Source organism: Hemicordylus capensis, chromosome 7 (assembly GCF_027244095.1).
Source record: "Hemicordylus capensis ecotype Gifberg chromosome 7, rHemCap1.1.pri, whole genome shotgun sequence".
NCBI classification, from domain to species: domain Eukaryota; kingdom Metazoa; phylum Chordata; class Lepidosauria; order Squamata; family Cordylidae; genus Hemicordylus; species Hemicordylus capensis.
The window spans coordinates 3,772,785-3,788,197 of record NC_069663.1 but is presented as its reverse complement, the minus strand read 5'-3'; the positions used below and the strand labels follow the sequence as shown (position 1 = coordinate 3,788,197).

Sequence of the window (15,413 nt, the reverse complement as noted above, 5' to 3'; positions counted from 1 at the left end):
ATCAAGTTTCCTCAGATACAATTTAGTGGAGAGAGATAACGACGTTGATCATGAGAGGCCGTGATGGGCCTGAGCTGGGCTGGGGTTACTTTAAGTCAGACTGAGGTTTTCTAAGTAAAATGGAGTTACTTTGGTTTTCTAAAAGACATCAATTCCCCCCTGAAACACTGGATCATCCTGAACCTTCAGGATATATGGGCTTGTAAAGGTACAGCTGTATGTATGGGTCTTACATTATGGCAAGGTTGAAAGGTTCTCATAAACATTTGGATTCAAGCTAGAATGCATTATAAGCAGCAACATGTGATTATCAATAAAAGGAAAATACATACTATAATTAGAATTATCTTCTTTGCCCATAAATCAATAGGCTCTCCATATTAGTTAAATGAAAGTCCTAACTGTTTGGAAATATTAATAATAGCTCTTTCTAACACATAAACTCCTAATCTTGGAAATATAGTTCTGTGTTTTGTGTAGCTAAAGGATTTGGGACATATAGGTGCTGAATGGGCTGTACATATGGCAATAAAACTAGATACATAGCATATAATATCCTAGAGCTACAAACATAATTAGTATAATTCTGATTTGATATAGATAAAAAGTTTTAGACATAGCAGCAAGGTTTACATATAAAGATCATATAACTTATAGCAAGCAACATTGTTTTTATCCCAAATAGTATCAATAACAGTCTTGCATTGTGGAACCAGGTGCTTATGGTGATTAATGGATTATCAGCTTGTGGAAAGCGATAGCAATGACAAGTCATGAACAATCACTTTGCTTAAATACAAGTGTCTACAAACTTAGCAGGTAAATCTTGGGCTAGCTTAATGTCTTAGAGCACAAAGGGACCAGTAACTTGGGGATAGGTGCAGACTTGCAGGTAAATGCTCTGGGAAATGACCGGAGAGCAAGCATGTGAGGTCCATGTCCTTATAGCACAGGAGATAACAAGGTTTTCAACATAATGATAGCACATAGTCACTACAAGAAAGTAATATAAGAAAGTGGTGTAAATCATCAACTCCCACCCCCCTTAGTGTCCTCTAGAGTCTGTCATGGCCAAAAAGGAAGCCATGGAGAGCTTTAGAACTGTGATCTGGCTGCTCACAGTTTCAGTGGCAATTGTCTGCACAAGGAAACACCATCCCCATGATGGCCAGCACTTCTGTGATCAGCAGCATGTATGACCCCCTGAATATAAATATTTGTAGTAGTTGTAGTAGCAGCAGCAGCAGTATAGTATATAAATGTGCTAAAATAAATAAATAAATATGTATGTAATATTTATATTAAACATATGAAAATAACAAAATATGAAATATGAGAAAGAAAGAAAGAAAGAAAGAAAGAAAGAAAGAAAGAAAGAAAGAAAGAAAGAATTAGTTTGTGAGGAGATACAGTGATGAGGAAGCCACTTAATTGTGCAGCAGAGAAATGACTTGATTATCAAGCCAGAGTTTGGCGGTTCAAATCCCCGCAGGTATGTTTTCCCAATATAGGAAGATGCTGAAAGGCATCATCTCATACTTCAGAGGAGGCAATGGTCAACCCCTCCTGTATTCTACCCAAGACAACCACAGGGCTCTGTGGTCACCGGGAGTCAAAACCGACTTCACGGCACACTTTGCCTTTACAGTGATGAGGACAAGTTTCCAGAGGATAGAAAGCAGGGGTGTGAGAGCTGGCTGGGTTCAAGCCGGCTTGGCTTGACAGGTCCAGGGTCAAACTTGGCTGGTCTTGTGTGTTCAAATGGGCACAAAACGGCCGGGATGGGTCCACTCAAATCCAGTTCAAATTTGAACCAAGCCTGCATAACTCGTTTTGTGTACATCCCTAGTAGAAAGTTTGAAAACAACAGTTTATGGAGAGGAAAGGCATAGACAGGTGATGATTCAGCACTTTAATCAGATTCCCTCCTCCTAGTTCTTACGTGACTGTGTGAGAGTGAGACCTGCATGTAGAGAGACTGATCTGCCACTGCCATGTCTAGTTTGGCTCCCAGTCAGACCATTGGTCCAGCTAGCCCAGAACTCCCTGCTCTGACTGGCAGCGGCTCTCCAAGATCCCAGGGGATGGGGCCGTAGCTCAGTGCTACAGTATATGCAGAAGGTCCCAAGTTCTGTCCCTGGCAGCATCTCCAGAGAGAGCTGAGAAAGACTCCTGCCTGCAACCTTGAAGAGCCGCTGCCAGTCAGTGTAGCTAGATGGACCAATGGTCTCACCTGGTATAAGGCAGCTTCCTATGTTCCCAGTCCACTAGGCGGTCACCATGCATCTCATCATGTAGCATCTAGGGCAGTGGTTCCCCAACCAGGGTTCCTCCAGATGTTGCTGAACTACAACTCCCATCACCCCCCAGCCACAATAAATTGTAGCTGGGAATGTCCACTGGTCTAGGGAAGGTACTAAAACAAATGACAGGGAATGCCCACTGAAACGCCCTGGTTCCCTCCAAATGGCCATGGGAATGCATGGGATTTCCGAATGGCCGTTGGGAACCACTGCATTCCAGAGGGCATTCCCTGTCATTTGTTTTAGGATGCCCTGACAGTAGCTCACCATAGGACTTGCACACTGACGGTCCCAGGTTCAATCCCTGGAAACAGCTTCCTGTTGGAGTTCCAGTATATCGACCTTCTGCACTGACTATACTAATGACCATTAGGGGAATTGGGAGTAGAGGTAGCTAGTGAGGGTCTCCTTACCTGTCCCTGCTTGCCTCTACTCTATGGCCCCTGCCTTGACTCCTCAGGTACTTCCTGTGCTGCGTCAGTACTCTTCCTTTCCTCCTAGAGAGAAGATGGAAACATCTCTCCCTCCCTCCCTCCCTCTTCATTACGTGGCTGATAGATAGGATAGGTCTTTCCTATCTCAAAAGTACCTAACCAATAAACCCATTTAGTTTAGATTGCACGACAATCTCCATGTGTATTCTTAAGGTAACTGCAACAGCGAAACTCTGCCCTACTCTGGAGTAACTGGAGTGGGCAGCTGCCTCGTGGTGCTTTGCTAAATAATTAGAAACTCTTAACACTCCCAGCACGGCTGGGAAAGGATCGTGCCTGAAACCTGGGAGAGCCACTGCCGGTGGAGTGAGCCAGAGACCTTCTCCACGCAAAGCCTGTGCTCGTCCGCTGAGCAAAGGGCTTGCTGACTTGCTGTATCAGGATGCGGCTCAGAGGCAGGTGAGGACGCTGAGGTGGACATGAGTCAGTCAAAGGCCGGGGCTGGGCCAAAGGTAACAGCCGCTTCCTCGAGTGACCCAGAAAGCCAGCTGAGTGCAAGAGAGCAAGAATTCGTCATGTGAGGTCATGGCAGTGATGAAACCAAGCACAGAGCAAGAGTAAGGAGGGTGTGGGGCCTGAGCTAATCCATCAGCCAGGCCCACCCATTTTGGCCATCAGCCTGGCTCTGTGGTTGCCAGGAGTCAACTCTGACTTGACAAGGGCGCAACCAAAGATTTGCTACCCCAGGGACAAGAGTAAGGGGGCTTGGTGGGGAGGAAAGCTTCATTCCGTTTTTTACCTTTAAAAAATATTGCTGTGCAGAGGCAGAGGCTCCGTCCACCTCCTAAACCATCACAGGAGGTGAGGTCGGGCACTGGAGGATGGCGGGGAGAGAGCTCTATATTCAAGCCCCCTTGCAAATGACACAGAGTGGCTGATGAAATTGCTGGTCTTGTAGGAGGAGAGCTGGTCTGGTGGTAGCAAGCATGACGTGTCCCCTGAGCTAAGCAGGGTCTGCCCTGGTTGCATATGAATGGGAGACTCGAAGTGTGAGCACTGGAAGAGATTCCCCTCAGGGGATGGAGCTGCTCTGGGAAGAGCATCTAGGTTCCAAGTTCCCTCTCTGGCTTCTTCAAGATAGGGCTGAGAAAGATTCCTGCCTGCAACCTTGGAGAAGCCACTGCCAGTCTGTGAAGACAATACTGAGCTAGATGGACCAGTAGTCTGACTCAGTAGAAGGCAACTTTCTATGTTTCTGTGTTCAGTGTTTCTCTTCCATAGGATCCTATGGGGTTTGGGTTGTACCCTTGTACTTGTACCCTTAGCTAAGCAGGAGTGTGAGAATTGTAAGATATTCCCCTCAGAGGATAGAGCTGCTCTGGGAAGAGTATCTAGGTTCCAAGTTCCCTCCCTGGCAGCATGCTCGGGCTGCTTGTTGTTGTTGTTGTTGTTGCCTGAGTGCACACAGAGATGGGTGCCTAGAGCGCCCGTCTCAGAGGAGAGGAGAGCTGGTCTTGTGGTAGCAAGCGTGTCTTCCCCCCTTAGCTGAGCAGTGTCTGCCTTGGTTTCATTTGAATGGGAGATTAGACGTGTGAGCACTATAAGAGATTCCCCATCAGGGGATGGAGCCGCTCTGGGAAGAGTATCTAGGTTCCAAGTTCCCTCCCTGGCAGCATCTCCAAGATAGGGCTGAGAGAGATTTCTGCCTGCAACCTTGGAGAAGCTGCTGCCAATCTCCTGTGATAGTTTAGGAGGCGGGTGAAGCCTCTGCTGCTACACAGCATCATTTTTAAAGGTTGGGGGGGGGAGAATTAAGTTCCCCTCCAAGATGCTTCTCCCCAAGATTTGGTGCCATAGGCAGTTGGCCTATACTGCCTATGCGGTAACCCACCATTGGGCACAACTTTACTTCACCATCTCAGGGGACAAATGCTCCTAGTGATCCCCCTGAGATGAAGAATGGGTGATGGTATTGCTGCACTGACACCTTTCTCTGTCTCAGCATCACCCTGCTTCTTTATCCCTACCCCCAAACCCTCAGGGTAAAATTGCACTCATTTCTGCACGGAGCAAAGGGTCAAGGTAACAATGAACAACGTGTTGTCCTCTCTCCATGGAGTGGACTTTGGAGGACAGTCCTGCCCATTTCCATTTCCAATCCTCTAAGAACATTGATGAAATTTTGAATGAGCTTTTGTGTTTTTAAAAAACTTCTAAAAACTTTCAGAACTCCATTGCAAATGTGGCCACAGCAGGCTCAATGGTCAGGACAATCAAAGCATGAGCACACACTGGTGGAGAGCTGGTCTTGTGGTAGCAATCATGATTTGTCCCCTTTGCTAAGCAGGGTCTATCCTGGTTTTCATTTGGATGGGAGACTACATGTGAGCATTGTAGGATTTGGGGGCCGCTCTGGGAAGAGCATCTGCATGCTTGCATGCAAAAGGTTCCAAGTTCCCTCTGTAGCTTCTCCAAGACAGGACTGAGAGAGACTCCTGCCTGCAATCTTGGGGAAGCCACTGCCAATCTGGGTAGACAATACTGAGCTAGATGGACCAATGATCTGACTCGGTAGAAAGCAGCTTCCTATGTCCCTATGAAAGCTAAAGTCATGCAATGCTATTACCTATTTTCCTTCTCTAGACCTTGTCCAAAATCTCAATGAGCATTCGCCCCCGCCCCTAGATATTCAGTGGGCAAACATGGTCCTCCAGCTTCTATTGAACTACAACTCCCATCATTCCCAGCCACAATGTATTGTAGCTGGTGGAGCTGGGAGTTGTAGTTCAACAACAGCTGGAGGACCGAGTCTGCTTAGCCCAATCCCAGACGGTACCAATCACCCCAGCCAGCTCATGTACTAATACAGGAGATTGGTGATCATCAGAACTCTCAATGGTTTATTTTTATTTTTATTTTTAAGCAGCTCTGAGAGCTCCAATTTTGATCAAAAGGCAGCATTGGGTGTTGTGCATTCTGCTGTCCCACTCTTTTGAACCAGGAGGTGGTGCTCTTAGATCCAGCTTTCTTGTGTAGGGTTAGGCAGTGGCCGTAGCCAGGGTGCTTTCCAGATTAGGCCCTGCAATGGGGTCACATCGTATCGCAGAAGTTGGTTGCCACACTTCCTGTGTTGTGATACCACCGTCCCTACGTGGACAGCAGGGTGCCATTCACATTTCCAATGCCTTGTTTCAAATTTAATCACTATGCTATAGTGCTATGGAGTTGCATATCCAGTGTTAAAAAGGTGCTGTTTTTTCGGGTTGTTAGTTTCCGTGAGCCTGCTCCCCCTGCTGTTTACATTTTGAATGCGACTTGCCTGGACGGAGGCATTTTGCTGCTGTTGAGCAGCTAGCCTGGAAAGCGCCCAGGAGTGCCTTTGGGTTGCCAGCTGCAGCCTTTCTTGGAAAAAGAAGATCCAACCACAATTGTTAGATATGATTGAATTGTGTAGTGACTCTGTAGATAGGTTTCACTCTAATGGGGTATGTTGAATCTGCCAAACTGTTGTATCTGCTATCTTTACTTGGTATGTTTGTTGCTCCAGGAAAATGCTTTGTTAAGAGCTCTGTGTCTGCCTGGAGTTGTGAATACTACACAATGAGGTGATTCACACAATCAAAAACTGTGTCCTACCCAGGATTAGGAGCTGTGTGTGCTCCCAATTTTCGGTTGTGTGGAAGCAGGGGAAGAGGAAAACTTGGGTAGCTATTCCTCCAACCTTGCTTCCACACAATCACTTCTATCCAGGTTTTCCCTGCTACTTTGCTTCCACACAACCGAAAACTGGGAGCACACACATTGCTCCCAAAACGGGGTAGAACACAGTTTTTGATTGTGTAAATGACCTCAAGATCTTGCAACCATGAGGCAGGTCTCACGATCAGTGAGACCCACTTTGTCCAGTGTAGCAGGGAGAGCAGGCTAAGCCCGCTCTCCCCACAGATGAGCAGGGCGGCAGCCCTGGGCAGCCGGATCGGCCGCCCACATGACTGCCAGTTCTGTGATGGAGCCGGGGGGACACGACTGGGATGATTGGGGGCCGTGCGGCCGCTGGAAGCTCCAGTATGCCCTGTGCGGGCATGCAGGGCATACTGGAGAGACCCCCGAGCCGGGAGGCTGCTTTTGAGCCTCCCGGTTGGGGGTCTCCTCATGAGTAGCCATGGTGCGGAGCTGCACCCCGGCTACTCATGATTTTAAAAACTGGGTTTGCGGAGCGCTGGCTACTTAAGCCGGCTAACCGCTTGTAAGCCACCAGGCTCGCCTGCGAGCTCGGTGGTTTACACGAGCAGCAAAAATCGGGCTAGGCTCTCCTCGCCCGATTTTTACTGCTCGTGGAAATAGCCCCCATCTTGTTTTATAGCTGCTCCCCTCATAAATACAAAGTCACCGTATGTTTGTTTAACTAAGCCTTTATTCCAGAAACAACTCCATTTTCGCTTCTCCTTCCTTCCCCTTTTCTTTCTCACCTCTTTTCTTTTTCACTCTCTACAGGATCTCCACTGGGACAAACGTCTGATCAACAAAAACACAATGGACTGCTAGATAGAATGTAACAAGCTTCTTCTGCCCTGGTCACAATCCTGCTAGACAACTGCAATGTATTCTACATGAGGTTACCTGCAACGGCTGCAATCAGATTGGTGTCCTGCATTTTTAAATTAAGATGCCAAAATATCCATGGCTGTATTAGCACACAATGAAATGCGCTCATTACAGTTGATATGAGTTCTGATCAAACTGGTTTTATGCCACATAGGCACGTGAGGGAGTCGGTCAGAAGAGTACTTAAGGAAGTATGCCGTTGTAATTCCTTTAGCCCTATTCACTGGATGTAAGCAAACCTCTTCATACATTAGAATAAATTACTCAAATAAACAGTCTCATTTGCAACTGATGGGACAGGTTTACTTGTGGGGCAGGTTTACAGAGAAAGTCTCCTTCCTGCAACCTTGGAGAAGCCACTGCCAGTCTGTGTGGACAGTACTGAGCTAGATGGACCAATGTTCTGATAGGCAGCTTCCTACCTTCCTAATTTCAATGGGAGTATCCAGTGCTAATTTTCTGGAGCCTGTCAGTCAGGCTGAGGGGAGGGATTTTCATTCATTCATTCATTCATTCATTCATTCATCTATCTCTATGTAAACCGCTTTGGAAACTTCAGTTGCAAAACAGTATATAAGTATCCGTTGTATTGTATTGTATTGAATAAGCTGAGCTCCAGCTCATAGCCAGCCAGTCAGGAGCAGAGGAGAAGGGTCTTCACCCTCCTCCTTCCCCTTCTGCAGCAGACACATCGCTGAGGATGTGTTGGGTTCAAGCCAACGATCCTCAGATGGGGATCAATAGTGCAGTTGCACCATAGGGGGGCAGGAGGGCTGTGAGTACCCCACCTTCAAGTGCCACTGGGATTCTAGTACCCTCGTTGGGAAGGAACCCCTGCTAGGGATGTGCACGGAACCGGGCAGGGGTGGTTCGAAGGCAGGGGGTGCACCTTTAAGGGTGGAGGAGGGTGCACTTACCCCTCCCTCCGCTTTCCCCCCCACCAGCGGTCCATTTTTTAAAAAGTGCATCGGGGTGGCAGCATACCTCTCCACTGCCCCATTGCCCCCTTTACCGGAAGTAACCAGAATGATCCAACATGCCTGTGCATGCCAGGCATGAGCGCGTGCACATCGCGTGCACATGCATGCCCGATGCACGCCCGTGCCCAACGCATGCAGGTGCATCGGATACTTCCGGTTACTTCTGGTAAAGGGGGCAACCGGGTGGCAGGAAGGTACGCTGCCAGCCCGATGGACTTTTTAAAAATGGAATGCCGGTGGGGGGAAAGTGGAGGGAGGGGTAAGTGCACCCTCCCCTGCCCTTGAAGATGCACCCCCCTGCCAGCAAACCGGCGAACCACTCGCAGTTCGAACCGGTTCGGAGGCTCATAAAGGGCCTCCGAACCAGTTCCGTGCACATCCCTAACCCTTGCTCTGTTCTGACCTTCAGATGAGTGAAGGTGAGACTGAAGGCAAAATCAGACCACCGTGATCCCACCCTTTCCTGCTCATGGAAACAATGTGTGGAAGGGATTAATCAGTTCAGTTCAGTTTCATTTATTATAATCACTGATCAGATCTACACATTTCAATCCAAACCCAAATAAAAAGGAGTAAATATTGGTACATAGACTGTGTAAACACTATTACATAAAAATAAAACAAAACAGAATGAAATGAAACAAACTAAAAAACCTAAATTAACCATTTCTAGCACACCATGTGCGGAACTTAATCGCAGCCATACACAAAATGGACACCTGATACGAGACATCATCGGTGTGTTTATCAGAGAGAAGTATATAAAACTCAACAGAATTGTTTGGGTATCAAGAAACAAGAGGAGTAAAATATCAAAAATGTAAATTGCAGTAAAAAGAACAACAGGGGGGAGAAATGTTACACGTTTACAATGCTGCCTTGAGGTACGTTTCACGAGCAGTTTCTCAGAAAGCACAGTTTTACTGACAGAGCATAACACAAGTCAGAACTTGCCTGGGAGACTTCAGAGAGGAGCATTGACCAATCAGCAATGCAGGAAATGTAGTTGATGTTTAATCCAACCTGGGACTTTTACACAAAGCAGGCTTTACCACGAGTTTACGGGGGGACTTTACTGCGAACTCGAAGTTTTCAAAAAAAACTGGCGCAAATAGTGGGGTTTTTTTAACCCTGGATATAAATCGGGCTACACTCTAATGTGCAGTGAAAAACCTGAATTGTGTGTGAACTGCTCCCTGATAACTCACAGGGACTTCAGGGTAAATCTAGCCGATATATGAATGCATCCCCTCCATTCCAGAGGAGATGCAAGTTAGAGGGCTTCAAAAGCCCCATGTGAAAAGCTTCCTGGTGACTCAAAGCCCAATCATGGCCCTGTCTAGTTTCAGGGGAGGAACATGAATAGAGGCCTTGGATGATTCATAAAAAGGTCATACAATGAAAATGCTAGAAGGGATCCAGTGAGAATCAGCCAGGCCTGGCTCTCTCCTGAGACAGAGTAAGTCCATTTGGGGCAGCAGCAGTAGTGGCCTTTCCTAACAAGCCAGGGGGCACCAAAGGAGACAGCTCGGGTCGTTCTTCTCTCTCTCCTCCCCCACCCGGGATCTGTGCTACTGCAGGCTGGTCAACCACGCATCTCTACCTGATGAATGGCCAGCCTGCAGGCAGCTGCCTCCTTTGGTGCCCCCTCTGGGCACTTTCCAGATTAGCCCCTGCAACAGGGTCACAACATACCTGCGAAGTGTGCTTCCCCACTTCCTGTGTTGCGACACCGCAGTCCCTACGCTGTCAGTAGGGTGCCGCTCACATTTCTGATGCCTTATTCTGGATTTTATCGCTGTAATTTAATGCAATAACGTTGTATGTCCTTTGCAAAAAAAAAAAAAAATAGCTGTAATTTTTCCATTTTAAGAGGGTCACAATTCTGTTTCGGCATTGTAAGTGGTGTGGTGAGGATGGTTACATCTGCGTGGATGGTGATTTATCAATATAAAGCTCCTTTCCGTTTTAGAAATTTATTTCTTTTCTTTTTTTCGATGGGGCTGTGAAGAACTTTACACCTTGATTTTTTTCTCCATGCGGTCTGCAAAAGAAAGCCAACGTTCTGGCAAGGCTGGAAATGTGCTCCCTACAGCAGCAGAAACGTGGAGACCGCCGGGGGCTGCCCTCCTCCTGCTTGGCCGTCCCATTGTTCCCGAAGGCAGCAGCCACAATAAGACGGTTTGTGCACAGAAGTCCCCCCCCCACTGTGAGCTTGCAAGCAAGTTCTGTGGCACAGCCTTCCCCGCCCCCCTCCCCGAGTGCATTTGCATCCCTTTTTCTCGCCCGTTTTTGCGCACAGTTCTAATAAAGCTAATAACAATAATAATGCTAAGGGGGGGGGCCCTCTTGCTTTACATGTGCCACAGCCAGAGAGAGAGAGAGAGAGGAAAGAAAGACGCATCCTTGGGGGCGAAGTTGAACCATGTGTGTGCTTGAACGTGTGAGTGTGTGCACATGCGTCTCTCTTTCAGAAAGCAAAAAGGAGATGCAAACTCCTCAACAGTGGATTGCAACTCTGCAGCTGCCAGTGCAGTTTCTTTTGGGGTGGGTGGGTTGCAGCACACAGTATGAACGGTTCCGCCTGGGGGGGGGGCATTGTTCCATGGACTATGCAACAAACGGCTTACACCATTTCTTTACGTTTCCAATGCGATTGTGCCAAGCCGAAGCATTTTACACCACCCCAACCACTGTAGAGCATGTAATCTGGAAAGCACCCTGGTTCATTCGGACAAGCCACTACTGGACAGCAGAGAGTGACTGGCCCAAACTCACCCTGTGCCATGGACCAGGACCTATTGCCACACCAGGTTGGTCTGTGGAGGGAGAGCTCTGAGGACAAGGTTCCTGGTTTCCAGGAGATACCTGCACAACCTGGGCGCTTTCCAGGTTAGCCGCTCAACAGTGGCACAATGCTTCCCTTCAGGCAAATCCCATTCAAAACGTAAATAGCAAAGCACCCAGCAGGGGGAGCAGTGTCATGCAAACGAACAACCCCAAAAAACAGCAACTTTTTTACGCTGGATATATAACATCACAGCACTAAATCGCAGCGATTCAATTCTAAACAAGGCATTGGAAATGTGAACGGCACCCTGCTGTCAGCGTAGGGACTGCGGTGTCGCAACACAGGAAGTGGGGAAGCACACTTCATAGATACACCGTGTCCCCATTGCAGGGTATAATCTGGAAAGCGCCCTGGCCCCAAAGCTACCCTCGGGGAACCTTCTGTATCCCCAGCCATATCTGGACCTATTGCTGAGAGTTCTGAGGATGAGGAAACTGAAGCGTCACCTTGCTCTGAGGACACCTCATTGCCCCTTTACTACAGTTCGGAGGAGTACGTTGACCCTCCTGCAGAGACTGATCCGTAGGAGTCTGCGATTAAGAAATAGGGCTCAGCCCTTTAACTAGCCATTGGGGCTATTCTCACAATCGGGAAGAATCGGGCTAGGAAAGCCTAGCCCGATTTTCCCCGATCGTAAGAACCACCGGCCTTGGCTGCGAGCCCGGTGGTTCTCCAGCAGGTAACCCGCTTTGGTGGCCCTCCTCTTAGCCCGGGTTTGCGGAGTGAGTGCTCCGCAAACCTGGGCTATCTGGCCGTGAGTAGCCACATGCAGCTCCGTGCTGTGGCTACTCACGAGGAGACCCCCAGAGGGGAGGCGAAAAGCCGCCTCCCGGCTCCGGGGTTCTCACCAGCATGCCCTGCGCGCTCACGCAGGGCATGCTGGAGCTTTCAGGGAGCGATCGGCCCCCGCTCCCCCCAGCCCCCGCCAGCTCCATCACGGAGCCGGCAATTGTGTGGGTGGCCGATCCAGCCGCCCAGGGCTGCTGCCCCGATCGTCTGTGGGGAGAGTGGGCTTAGCCCGCTCTCCCCGCAGTATAATCTAAAACGGGTCTCACTGATCATGAGACCCGCCTCATTGTCTCCGGGATTGTGGGTGGAGTCTAGGCTTATACCCAGCAGCAGGGCTATATAAGAGCTCAGTTTGCAGTATGAGTTGCTGAAGCAACCTGGTTGTACTTTGCTTGTCCAGGAGATTTATCAGACTTTACCGTGACTTAACTTTGGGAGGGTGTGGGTGTGCATTCACATGTTGGCCAGATTTGCCCCTAAGTCCATGAAATGTTTCAGAGAACACTTCACACATGATACGGGTTTTCCCCTCAATATTGGAACCTAGCCTGATTTATGTCTGGGGTTAAAAAAATCTTTTCTTTTTGCGTTGGAGTATCGGTTATGCCCTGAACTCACAGTAAAGCCTCGTGGTAAAGCCACGGAAAAGCCTGCTGTCTGAAAGGCCTCCTGGTTCCTGATCCTCAGCTCCCCTGAATATGCCCTTTGCTTGCTCCTGAGAAGTGCTGTGTATTGACGACAGGCCTTTGACCTCCTGCTCTGTTGACTGTGCTATACGTCTCCTCCTGAACTACAGGACCTGTGGGTCTTCTGAACTACAGAACCTCGCCCTGTGCAGAACATGATCCATGTCTGAAGATCAACCTAGACAAGATGATGTACATTTTCCACAACAGGGCAAGTAGCAGCCGTTTCCATTGGGAAGATGGCAGGGAGGGGTCAGTCAAGCTTCTTTTCCAGTGTTGGTGATCAGAATTCCTCTACAGCTGATTTCTTTAAATATGTAGAGACACCAGCCCTATTCAGTCATTATAAAAATGGTTAGAGATTGTAACTGGGGGGCGGGGGCAGAAGTGGGGTTCCCATTTAAAACTGCCAATGGTAAGGCATCATCTCTTGCTCTGAAGAACACTCTCTGGTGGTTGGGTAGAGAGAGTAACAATAAATCACTGGCTGGTTCCTGGCTGTGATTGCCAAGATGTCCTCTTGTAGTCTGCAGGATGATACCCAGGTCATTTTGATGCTCAATGTCCAAGATCCACGGTTTGAGAATCTTCTTGGCCTGATTCTATCCTAATAGTGACAGATATTTCTTTAGAATTCTTTAGAATTTAGATGCCAAGTGATGAGAGTTTTGCTAGCAGTGTTTGTATCCAGGAAGACTGAAACCTGTCGGCCAGTACAAGGGGAATCAGCCCCCAAGGGGAAAGTTGATCTTGAGACAGTAGTTGAAAATTGAAACTCATGCTTTGGATTCCACCCTTTGAAAACCCATTTCTACCTTAGTGCAGCATTAGAAATACATCTGGGAGCCCAGAATACAGCTCTTATAAACTTAGACTGGACAATCTGCAGTGTTCTGTAGTTGGAATAGTGGCCCAGTTGTTCACCGTACAGACATTGAGCCAGTGGTTTGGCAATGAACAGATTTAGTGCAGCAGAAATAACTTCTCCTTTGGAGCAGAAAAATATCAGAATGGCTGATGTACCTGTTGGGCAGTGTAATCCACATGGGCCTTCCATGACCCTGTGGCATGAAAAACCACACCCAAATATTTAAAACTGTTAACCTGTTCAATCCGATGGCCCTGGATTGACCAATTAAAATTCTTAGGCTTCTTGGCAAGGACCATCACCTTAGATTTCTGAAAATTAATAACCAGGTGGTTATCCTTACAGTAATTGGCCAGGAGCTTAAGAGCCCTCCTAAGATCTACTGGGGTTTGAGAGATAATAGCATCAGCATCCGCTTACAGCAAAATTGGGATTTTTACCCCCGCGATGTCTGGCAGATGTAACCCTGGATCTGAGAGATTTTTGGCTAAGGTGTTTATATGCAGGTTAAACAGAGAGGGTGCCAACCTGCACCCTTGTTTGACTCCTTTGCTGGAAGTTATTGGGTGTGAAAGTGAGCCTCGGGGTTACCTCTCACCCTGACGTTGGTGTTCTCATAAAGCTTTTGAATGAGAAGAAGTAATTGCCTATCAGTGTTGATATCCCTGAGTTTTCCCCACAACCTTGGCCTCGAAATTGAATCTAGCGCTGATTTGAAATCTACAAAGGCCACATACAAAGAGCACTTGGGCTTACGGCTATACTGGATGGCTTTAAGAGGGGTTTGGATAACTTCATGGAGGAGAGGTCTATCAACGGCTACTAGCTGGAGGGCTATACTATAGGCCACCTCCAGCCTCAGAGGCAGGATGCCTCTGAATACCAGTTGCAGTGGAGTAACAGCAGGAGAGAGGGCATGTCCTCACCTCCTGCCTGTAAGCTTCCAGCGGCATCTGATGGGCCACTGTGTGAATCAGGATGCTGGACTAGATGGGCCTTGGGCCTGATCCAGCAGGGCTGTTCTTATGTTCTCAATAAGATGGCGTAGCACTAAGGAATGATCCATAGTTGAGCGCCCCATTCTAAAACCAGCCTCTTCATCCCCCAAGATGTCTTCTTGATGGCACCACTGTGGCAAACCCGCCTAAGTAGCCACCCTTTAAAACAAGGTTAAGGGAGCGAGTGTTCCCTTAACCCTGTTTTTTAAATCGTCTGGCAGCTGCTGATGCTTCCAGCTGCAGATGCCAGACTGCGGGGAGCCCAGAGAGGCCTCATCCCCTAGGAAGCTGCTGTCTACTGAGACTATTGCCCCCCCCCCAGCTCAATATTGTCTACACTGCTTGGCAGCATCTCTCCAGGGTTTCATGTTGGGGTCTTTCCCAACCCTGCCTGGAGATGCTGCCAGGGATTGAACCAGGACCTCCCGCATGCTAAGCAGATGCTCTACCACTAAGCTACAGCAGCACCATTTCCAAGGAAGTTGCCTTCTACCAAATCAGGCCATTGGCCCATCTAGCTCAACACTGGCTGGCAGCAGTTCTCCAGGGTTTCAGGCAGAAGACTTTCCAAGCGTTACCTGAAGATGCCGTGGGTTGAACCTGGGACCTTCTGCATGTAAATCCAATGCTCTACCGCTAAGCTACAGCAATTGCCCCAACAATCTGCTCCCTGAGATGACTACGTCACCTTGCTTCATGGTGGGGCCGCCCCGTCCAAGCCACTAAGCCACACAGACTCTCCAATATTTTCAGCAGCGTGGTGAGTGACCCTTTGGATTTCTATACACTCCTGGCTTGATCCTTTAAAAGGGATTGATGGTCCCAAGTTCCAGTGGCAGGATTCAGACTGGTTCATCTTGATGTACCCCCCATGCTCGCTTAAATACATACATACCGGA

At 48.3% G+C, this 15,413-nt stretch overlaps 1 non-coding gene across 1 annotated transcript; it reads right to left on the bottom strand.

Moving 5' to 3' along the window:
* Positions 1-14,909: 14,909 nt before the first annotated feature.
* TRNAA-AGC (transfer RNA alanine (anticodon AGC)) lies at positions 14,910-14,980 on the bottom strand. The gene has a single exon. It is a non-coding gene; the product is annotated as a tRNA-Ala (tRNA).
* Between the last annotated feature and the right edge of the window lie 433 nt (positions 14,981-15,413).